Source organism: Ranitomeya imitator, chromosome 5 (genome assembly GCF_032444005.1).
Source record: "Ranitomeya imitator isolate aRanImi1 chromosome 5, aRanImi1.pri, whole genome shotgun sequence".
Taxonomy (NCBI): Eukaryota; Metazoa; Chordata; class Amphibia; order Anura; family Dendrobatidae; genus Ranitomeya; species Ranitomeya imitator.
The window spans coordinates 298,929,582-298,940,541 of NC_091286.1; positions in this window are offsets into that span (position 1 = coordinate 298,929,582).

Consider the following 10,960-nt stretch of genomic DNA (forward strand, 5'->3'; position numbering starts at 1 on the left):
TCTCCCTCCACAGTTATTGTTTCTCCAGTCTCCTACTAAAGAGTGATCACTTATCCATCTTTCCTATTTTTTTTAAATAAGTCAATACAAGAGTGTTTTAATCATTGTGAAATTATCATCATAACATTGAATAATACATGTAAACATCATTTTAAATGTTTATAGTTCTAAATCACTGTCTACTGAGCCAGAATAGATGAAAATATATGTCCCAATACTGCTAGAATAAAAGAATGTTAATATTCCCCCTTAGATATACGGTACACAACTGCAATGGAAACTATATAGTGTGTTTACATTTGGTTATTATAATGAAATAAAGTATAATTAATAAAACAATCCAATTTGAATGATCAAATGCAAACTAAAACAATTTGTCATATAGAAATAACATCTATGGGATGCACCCCAGCTCTTTCAGTTTAAGCAAAAGATGCACATAACATGTCAGAATGAACTGCTTAAACACAATTGATTGATTCTTGTATTTAGCTTAGCTTTTAGTATGTTATATATTCAGAAAATATGACTTGCAATACTGAGAAACTTGACAGTGGTGTAACTTTGTCTGGACTTGCACTGATTTCCCACATGTGATGTGTAATTTCCTCTGCGGATGTATTCATCTTGAAACATATTAATCTCATTACATGTATAACTTTATAACATACATATATTTGTATGTATTTACTTTGTACTAACAACTTCCTTTATTTATGACTCTCAATATACCACAAGTTACCCCTCCTGTTCTCTTGTATACCAAATGACTGACAACCTGACACTTTGGTGTGCCACCTGTTGGCATTCCAGCAATAGCTTGCTGCTTAAATGTTTTACTTAACAAATAAAACCACATCTAGTTGTACAGAGAAGTGTGGGATGTTTGTGCCTTTTTGGGGGGGGCTAGTTTGATGAAACTACCAGATTGAAATTTTTTATATACCATTGGACATTTGCTGACCAACCATTTCAGTAATCCGCATACCGAATAGATATCTGGCTTAATATATGTTGTAGAATGGTACATATTTTATTGAGGTATAGACTATATATAGAATTTTCCATTTAACTATTAAATGGAACAGAAATAACTTGCATTGAAAAAAACCCTTTCTGATTCATACTTCCTTTTGGGGAACATTGGTGAAAAAATAGCTGAACTATAATGCGTTAAAGGGGATGTGAGGCTATTTTTTTTTTTTACTGAAGATATCAAATCATATACCCATATTAGGGGAAATTTACCAACCTAACTGGTAATGTTTGTTAATGTTCACATTTGCTAGAACAATTAATAATCAATGTTTTTGTCCCAATACAGATTGTAAGCGTAAACGGGAGACACCAAAAGGAAGCTTGCAAGGTAAGTAAAGCTTGCCACACAAAATATTATTCAATCCCACCAATGTCTTTTAGGTCTCATGAGAGGTAAGTGGCAATTGATGTGTCTGGCAGCTGATTATTCATTTATTAAAATGATGTGCACATTTGGACAAGATAAACATATATGTTGGAGGGGACATCTGAAAGGATAGCTATTGATTAAATGATGAATCTATTGACAGTTCAGCTGCACTATTGACGTCATTGACTCCTACGATTTAAATACTTGTAACTGCTTATAGAAGAAATTAATATATTCTAAACAACAGCATGTAAAGTAACATACACTCCAACATGCGGCCGTAACAGAGGTCCCTGTTAAAAATACCCCTCTATTAGAATGTAAGCCCACAAGGGCAGGGTCCTCGCCCCTCTGCATCAGTCCGTCATTGTTAGTTTGCTTACTGTAAGTGATATCTGTAATTGGTATGTAACCCCTTCTCATGTACAGCACCATGGGATAAATTCTATATAAATAATAATAATAATGAATTGTTTTAATTAAGTGAATGCAACACATGTTACTGATCAAGGCAGTCCATATGCTGTTACCCAAATATTAAAGTGCCTCTAATTAATTTATCTAAAGAATATTTGGCGAATTCAAGGTGCAGCTAGCCACGAAATCCCAGCAGAAGTGACATTGAGGTGGAGGGCCAAACCATTTTGCCAATTTGATTTTCTTTTTTTATTATTCTAGATTCATTATATTAATCCAATTAAGGCTCACACAAGTATTTATCTGTTTCTAAAACACAACCAGTCTTTCAATTGGAACATGCTAAGTAGATTTGGCAAAGGCTTTTCACTAAGGATAGCTACAAGTTTTATAATTAATACACATTTTGCTTCTTGTCTTAAACAGCTAATATATTTGGTTTATATTAACAGCGTGATAGCCAGCAAAGGCAAAATAACATGGCAAACCTCAGTGTCTGAAGTTTAATAAAACAAGTACTTAAAGTTTAGAGCCCGCTGTTAAAACATTTTTATATCTAGAGAAAGTGCATCTACTTGAAGTTGTCTCCTGTGTATTCAGGCACAGATTGAATATGCCCAGAACACACAAGATGACACAGAAGGGCTCTGCTTGCTAGGAAAGCCCCCTTAGTCTCAGCTGCAGTTGCGAATAGCTCAGTTCACAAGAGTGCATTTTTTTCCCAGCAGAAATATTTAGCTTGGCTGCCAGCCAGAGAATGCTGGAAGAATAGACTGAATTAGGGGATTTACCTTCCACGTGTTTGGCACGCGTCGTTAGCGACTCTTAGCAACTCTCTCCACTCTTTTACTCCCTCAGCTTTATTAAGAGTGGATGTGTTGTATTAAACTGGATCAGTATTCCACTAGAATTACATTGTAATCGTAGTATTCCTCCCCACAGTTATGCAAGCAGCTATTTAACAATAACCGTTACATGCACACTAATTTGTTGTAATATAGCTGCTTTCTACCCCTGACTTCCATATCCAGAAAATGCATCGTTATATGCAATCATGAGACTGCGGTTTTATGCATCAGGACATAATATAAAAACATGTGGTCCTTAAAAGGTCTTAAAAGCTAAATACACATGGTCTTGGATAAATACACATGACAAATTACATCACGTGAGTATTTAAAGGGAATGTTTCAGCAGGGTTTTGCTACTTCATCTGAGAGCAGTATGATGAAGCAAAAGAGACCTTGAATTCGATGATGTACCACTTAGTTCACTGGGTTCAGCAGTTGTGACACAATCAGAGTTCTTAGATGCAGCATGTAGGAGAGCTTAGAAAGGTTCTCTATGTTTATAGTCTATTGACATTGAGCTGCTTATCAAAGAAGGGGTCGTGGTTCAAAACCTGCTCTGAAGCCAGCTAGTCACAGCAGCGATAATGTCCAAGTGAGAAAACCTTCATTGAAAGTAAACAATAGCACACATCCTGATAAGTAACACATTGCTGAATTAATTGTTTTAACTCATAGATCATGCTGTCCTTAGATTCCAAAGCAAAAACCTGCTGACAGATTACTTTTAACAAATACTAGGCCAAAATGCAAAACTTATTGTGTCAAAAATGTAGTACACTCTATGAATCAATAGCTACTAATATCTTTATTTCTACCTTCAGTAGCAATAAATTGAAGTAATCATTTTCTCTTTGAATTTAAAACAATCTCCTAACAGTGCTCTGAAAAGATTTTGGCCCATGTTTTTATTACAGCGTTACTTAACTACATTGAGGTATAGGGGCATTTATCTATATACAGCTCTCTTAAGGTTCCCCACAGCATTTCAATTGGGCTGAGATCTGAACTTTGTTCTGGGTCATTGCCACACTGTTATCCTTTGATTTTTCAGCCATTCTGATGAAGATTTGCTGGTGTGCGTGACCCAGTTTCTGCCCAGTTTTGGCCAAGCTTTAGCTTTTGGATAGATAGACTTAAATTTGACTTTAGAATGCCTTGGTATACAGAGGACTTCATGGTCGACTTAATGACTGCAAGGTGGCCAGGTCCTGTGACAGCAAAACAAAACTTAATCATCATTCCTCTACCTCTATACTTGACAGTTGGTATGAAGTGTTTGTGATGCGGTGTTTGGTTTTCACCAAACTTGGTGCAGGACATTATGGCCAAACATCTCCACTTTAGTTTCTTCTGTCCAAAGAAGTCTTGTAGTTTGTTCAGATGCAGCTTTGCAAACTTTAGCCGTACTACCATAGTCTTTTTTTATAAACAGGAGACTTTTTCCTGGAAACCTTTCCAAACAAACCACACTCTTTCTATCTTTATCTAATTGTGCTCTCATGAATCTAAACTGCTAACATGCTGATGCCTTTAGAATCGGACCTCTAGATGTTGAATTTTTGCAGTTTCTCCAAGTATCACAGAGGTTGACCATGGAGTGAATTTACTGGGACACCCACCCCTGTGAAGATTGTCAACAGTCTTGAATGCTTTCTACTTATAAATAATCTTTCTCACTGTAGAATTATGGACTTCAAATTGTTTGAAAATGGCATTCCTACATTGATGTGTAGCAACAATTGCTTCTTCAAGTTCATTGCTGATCTCTTTCTGTCATTTTGTTAATACACGCCAGGATGCTCTAGACCAGCAAACTTTTAAAGCCTCTGCCTCTACTTTCTGATGAACAGTTAATCAAGGGCAGAGGCGTAGTTAAGGGTTCAGCTCAGGCGGAATGAAATGTCTTTGTGGACTTTTAACCTGGTGACCAAGTTTATAACTACGGTGGCGCACCCTAATAGTGGATACAGGGGAACCTCAGCAGATGACCATGTTGTTACTTAAAATGAATCATTATACAAAGATCAACACTGTATGATGGGACCTAAAGTAGCTCCCACATGGTATGATGGTCCCACAGTAGCCCCCACAGTGTATAGTGGACTCTTAGTAGTCCCACCCTGTTTGATGATTCCCACACTGTTTGATTGCCTCTACACTGTATGATGTCCCCACAGTAGCCACTACACTGTATGTTGGCCCCACAGTACCCTCCCACACTGTATCTTGCCACCATGCTGTGCGATAGCTCCACATTCACCCCTAAACCGATGGCACCCTTACTGTATGGTCCCCACAGTAGTCCCCACTTTGTTTGATGACCCCCTTAGTAGCCCCCATTCTGTAAGATGGCCCTTTAGTAGCCCTCACTCTGTATTATGGCACCTTTACTTACCACCATGCTGTAAGATATCCCCCTTAGTAGCCCCCACTTGGCATCATGGCCCCTTTAATAGCCCCACACTGTATGAGGGCCCACTTAGTAGCCCCCATGCTTTATCATGGCCTCCTTAGTATACCCCACACTGTATCATGTCCCCTGTACTAGCCCTCACTATGTATGAAGGCCCCCTTAGTAGCCCTCACTCTGCATGTGGTAACCCGTTAGTAGCCCTCATGCTGTATCATGGCCCCCTAGTATCACCCATGCTGTTTTATGACCCCTTTGTACCCCCCACTCTGTGTGAGGGCCCCTTATTAGCCTTCCCTCTGTATGAAAGCCCCCTTAGTAGCCTCCATGCAGTTTCAAGGCCCCCAATCTGTATTAAGGCCCCCTTAGTAGCCCCCAGTCTGGATTTTGGCCCCCTAAGTAGCCCCCACTATGTATCAGGACCCCCTTAGTAGCCCCCACACAAAATGGCACTCACAAAATATTAAAATAAAAAAATAAACATCATATACTCACCTAACTCCAGCGAATCCAGTGGCAGACATCAGCAGATTCTATGAAGATAGAAGCAGTGACATCATTGCGCCAGGATTCTGATGTCCTGTTCATGTCCCTGCACAATGACAACATCACATCTCTCTGCCCGGGACCTGCCGTTCTGCAGACCGCAAGCCTAAAGCTATTTCCGGCCTACAGAACAGAGTACGCTAGACCAGGGAGACCATTTCTTCCTGCTCTACTATAGAGTTTAACTGTATACACAGTATGCCAATAAAATTAAGGTTGACAGTCACCTGCTCTGCCCCCCATTAGCTACGCTACTGTTAAAGGGCATTTGATTAGCAGTACCATCTACTTACCCTCTTAATTACTATGGAAGCTGTAATGGTTGTGACATGGTCACTGGTGCCGTACATGAGGGGGGATATGTGAAAGCCATAAGTTTTTCCTCCAGCATGATATGTGCTGAGAGCAATTCAGTCGCTACATGGGCCTGGCTTTTATGGTGGGTAGGTCACAGATGGGCGGGATGCCTACCCACCATATCTCCACCTCCAGGGTGTGGATGGAGGGAGTTAAATGTCCACCTAGTTTTTTTTCTCTGTGTGTGTGGAGGAAAGGAAGCCTCCTGACTGCTAGCTCCAGAGAGAGATGAAATATGTGTTGTCCCAGTGGAACTGGGCAGGACAGGCTGTTTTTCTATTACCAGTTTCGGTTTTTGGTTTATGATGCAATAAACCAACCAGAGACTTAACCACATGTGTGCCTGTGTCTACCTCGAGGAGCAGTTAAGTAAGCTGACCTTCCACAGGGTATACCGTATATCCTCGAGTATAAGCCAACTCGAGTATAAGCCGAGACCCCTAATTTTGGCACAAAAAAATGGGAAAACTTAATGACTCGAGTATAAACCTAGGGTGGAAAATGCAGCAGCTACTGGTAAATTTCAAAAATAAAAATAGATACCAATAAAAGTAAAATTAATTGAGACATCAGCAGTTTAAGTGTTTTTGAATGTCCATATTGAATCAGGAGCCCCATATAATGCTCCATACAGTTCATGATGGGCCCCATAAGATGATCCATATTAAAATATGCCCCATATAATGCTGCACAAATGTTGATTATGACCCCATAAGATGCTCCATACAGACATTTGCCCCATACAATGCTGCAGAAATGCTGATTATGGCCCCATAAGATGCTCCATAAAGACATTTGCCCCATATAATGCTCCACAAATGCTGATTATGGCCCCATAAGATGCTTCATAGACACATTTGCCGCCCCATATAATGCTGCATAAATGCTGAATATGGTCCCATAAGATGCTCCATAGAGATATTTGCCCCATATAATGCTGCACATGGCCCCATAGAGATATTTGCCCCATATAATGCTACACATGGCCCCATAAGATGGTCCATACAGATATTTGCCCCATATAATGCTGCACATGGCGCCATACAGATATTTGCCCCATATAATGCTGCACATGGCCCCATACATATATTTGCCCCATATAATGCGGCAAATGGCCCCATAAGATGCTCCATACAGATATTTGCCCCATATAATGCTGCATTTGGCTCCATACAGATATGTGCCCCATATAATGCTGCACAGGGCCCCATACAGATATTTGCCCCATATAATGCTGCACATGGTCCCATACAGATATTTGCCCCATATAATGCTGCACATGGCCCCATACAGATATTTACCCCATATAATGCTGCACATGGCCCCATACAGATATTTACCCCATATAATGCTGCACATGGCCCCATACAGATATTTGCCCCATATAATGCTGCACATGGCCCCATACAGATATTTGCCCCATATAATACTGCTCATGGCCCCATAAGATGCTCCATGCAGACATTTGCCCCATATGTTGTTGCTGCAATTAAAAAAAGAAAAAATCACATACTCACCTCTCAGGCCCCCGGCACTTGCTATATTCACCGGTCCGCATTCCACCGACGGCCGACACTGTGTCTTCCCCATTCTGTGCACTGACGCTCAGGCAGAGGGTGGCGCGCACACTAATCGTGTAATCGCGCCCTCTGACCTGAGCATCACTGCAGAGGACGCAGAAGACACAGCTGCGGCCGTCGGTGGAACGGGGAACAGGTGAATATTGCACACTGCGTTATACTCACCTGCTCCTTGTACGGTGCAGTCCCTGGTTCTCTGGGTGCTGGCAGCTTCTTCCTGTAGTGAGCGGTCACATGGTAGCGCTCATTACAGTAATGAATATGCGGCTCCACCCCTATGGGAGTGGAGTCGGGTCCATATTCATTACTGTAATGAGCGGTACCATGTCACCGCTCACTACAGGAAGAAGCTGCCGGCACCCGGAGAACCAGGGACGTGCAGGGACCGTGCCAGGAGCAGGTGAGTATTATTAGACAGCTGCTGCTCCCCCTCCCCTGCCGACCCCTGGGCATGACTCGAGTATAAGCCGAAAGGGGCAATTTCAGCCTAAAAGAATGGGCTGAAATTCTCGGCTTATACTTGAGTATATACGGTACTTTATTTTTCTCACACTTCTGCATTTTGGCCTACACAGTGTGATTTGTCATGATTCGTTGTTTATTTTTCAAGACCAGATTTTTTTTATCATGTCCTGTTATGAAAAACCATACACATGTACTTTTTCATGACTATATATTTTAGGTATTCATGTTTTGTTGCCATAAGCAGTGGTTCAGAGGATGCCACTATTGTATTTGTATTCGTATTGAGGTGTATGTGCACAATAAACTAACAGTGCTTAAATTGTTACCTGAGTTAGCCATACTCATTAGATGAACTTGGGCAGAAACTGTCGATTTATGTGAAACTAGATGACCAACTAATGAGTATTTAATTGCGTGTGTATTTATTAGCAGATGTCATATGAAAAGGATAGGGTATGTTAAAGTTCAGCATGCCTCATCCTTTAGAGATAAGCCACCATCAATGATGTGTGGCAGTAACTTATTATCCCTTTCCCTACTGAGAACACATGCATGCTTATCTGAACTGAGTGTGATTATTCATGGGAGGCAGGGGAATAGTTTTAGTCTGTTATTACAAGTATTTTTTTGATGCAAGTAGATGCAACAGGTGAAGTATTAGTCCTTTTTTATATATATATCCTTTTAATTATTTTAATTTCTTTTGATTTAGTTTCTGGCATTAGTTCAAAAAACCACATCAAAAACTGCACCAAAGCCTTCATCTTTGATTCCAGTCTTGTAATAGTTGTAATAGCTGTCCCATGGTCACTGCAATGAAAGTGTAGTATTGCAATATATTCATACATACAGGCTATTACCCCGTAGATTGTAATGCACCACAGAGAAACCACAGTCAATAAGTCCCATAAAACATTAACCTTTATTAAATATATATAAATATAAAACACACAATACCATAACAGGGGAACAGGTACATAAGGAAAAAATGGGGCTGGTGAGACCAACTGTATCACAATACCATAATACACATAGGGCTACAAGGTACCCCCACTGCATCAGCAAACCAAAAGAATGGCAGTCTATAGCACACAATGTGAGTGGGAATATGGGCCTTGAATGTCTATATATAATAGCGACTTAAAGGGGTCAGCAACGGACTTTACAGAGAGTATACTGCCAATGCAAAAAAGTTCCCACTCATTGTCAATAACCGGCCATAAATTGGCTAACACGTATATCGGCTAACACATATGTTCCCACAATGTATACCTGATCTGCGCCAACAGTGGGGGATCCTGGGCCCACCCCGACGCGCATTTCGGAGCGCAACATGGCTGCTTCCTCAGGGGGTGTAGAGGGTAAGTGCCAACAGCGGTTTATATGCAATGGCACCGGATCTGATCATCGGCGCATGGCGCACCATCTGCGGATGCCGCCAACCAAACACCCCGTAGATTGTAAGTCTGCAAGGACAGGGTCCTCTCCGATCTGTACCAGTCTGCCATTGTAAATTTGGTTACTGTAAACAATATCTATAACAATATCTATAACCTTGTATGTAACCCCTTTCTCATGTACAGCATCACGGGATCAATGGTGCTATATAAATAAATAATAATTATAATAATACACACTGTCTTCTGAATTATGATGTCTCTTTGTAGTAGCTCTTCATTCTTGATAATATATGAGGAGACCATATTCTTTCTTAATTTTACTGCATAATTTTGTTTTGTTGTGGTTTTTTTTTGGATAGTGCTTATATATTCCCACTGTACTATTCTTATTAAAGGGGTTATCCAGGACAATTTTATTTTTTTCCTATGGGACTAAGAACTTACAGGCAGGCAATTCTTAACTACCTGCCTGTTGGACCTGGCGCCAATATTGCTGATGTCATGCTGATTGACAGCCATCGCCCCGAGCTGGCTGTCAGTCAGCATGACGTCTGCATTCACGAACTGTCGATTGAGCAACTCGGAAGAGAAAGAACTGTTCTGTTGATGGGAAGCAGCAGAATGGCCAGCAGGAGCAGTCTGTGATTGCTCCGAACTGGCTCCATGCTGAACCAGCAGGTAGTTAGCAACTACCTGCCTGTTAGTTCTTAGCCCAACGAGAAAAATATAAAATAGTCCCGGATAACCCCTTTAATTGCTCACATAAGTTCCAGCTAGTGTCCCAATAAAATGCACTCTCAGGGAGTATATATAGTAAATCCTACAGTGTAGAGAGTAAAAGAAATTTTATAAAGATCGGCATTAAACCAGTTTTAAACTCAAGACTCCAATACTGCAAAGCTACATAGGTAACAGAATCATGGTCCATTATATAGTATATATCAACTTGTCTGCACAGAACTGTTCTCCAAATCTGTCTGTGAGGGTCGGTTTGATACATAGGCCAAATTATAAAGTATAGCACTTTAAATTCTGCAACTATTAGGGCTTTTACCTTAAAGGGTATTCTCATCTCCAAGATCCTATCCCAATATGTAGCAGGTGTAATAATAATAATATTAGCAAATACCTCCAATTAGAAATGTAGTATAGTTTTTCTCATTAGCTACTGTATGTTGCTTACCTCATGTGCAGGCAACAAGCTAACTGTCACTATATCAGTGGTCGTAACCTTGGATACCTAAGGTCCTGCAATGCCAGGAAAGCGACATATCAAATCAGAAAAACTATACTGCATTTCTAATTGGAGGTATTTGCTAATATTAATATTACACGTACTACATATTGGGATAGGATTTTAGAGCAGGAAATACCCCTTTAAGCTTCTAGATTCACAAACTCAGCATCATTCTGATGTGTATTGTTAATTTAATAGAAACAGTTGGCAAACAGAGAGGAAATCTGTCTAGTAAATGGACTTAGGCTATGTGCACACGTTGTGGATTTGCCTGCGGATCCGCAGCGGA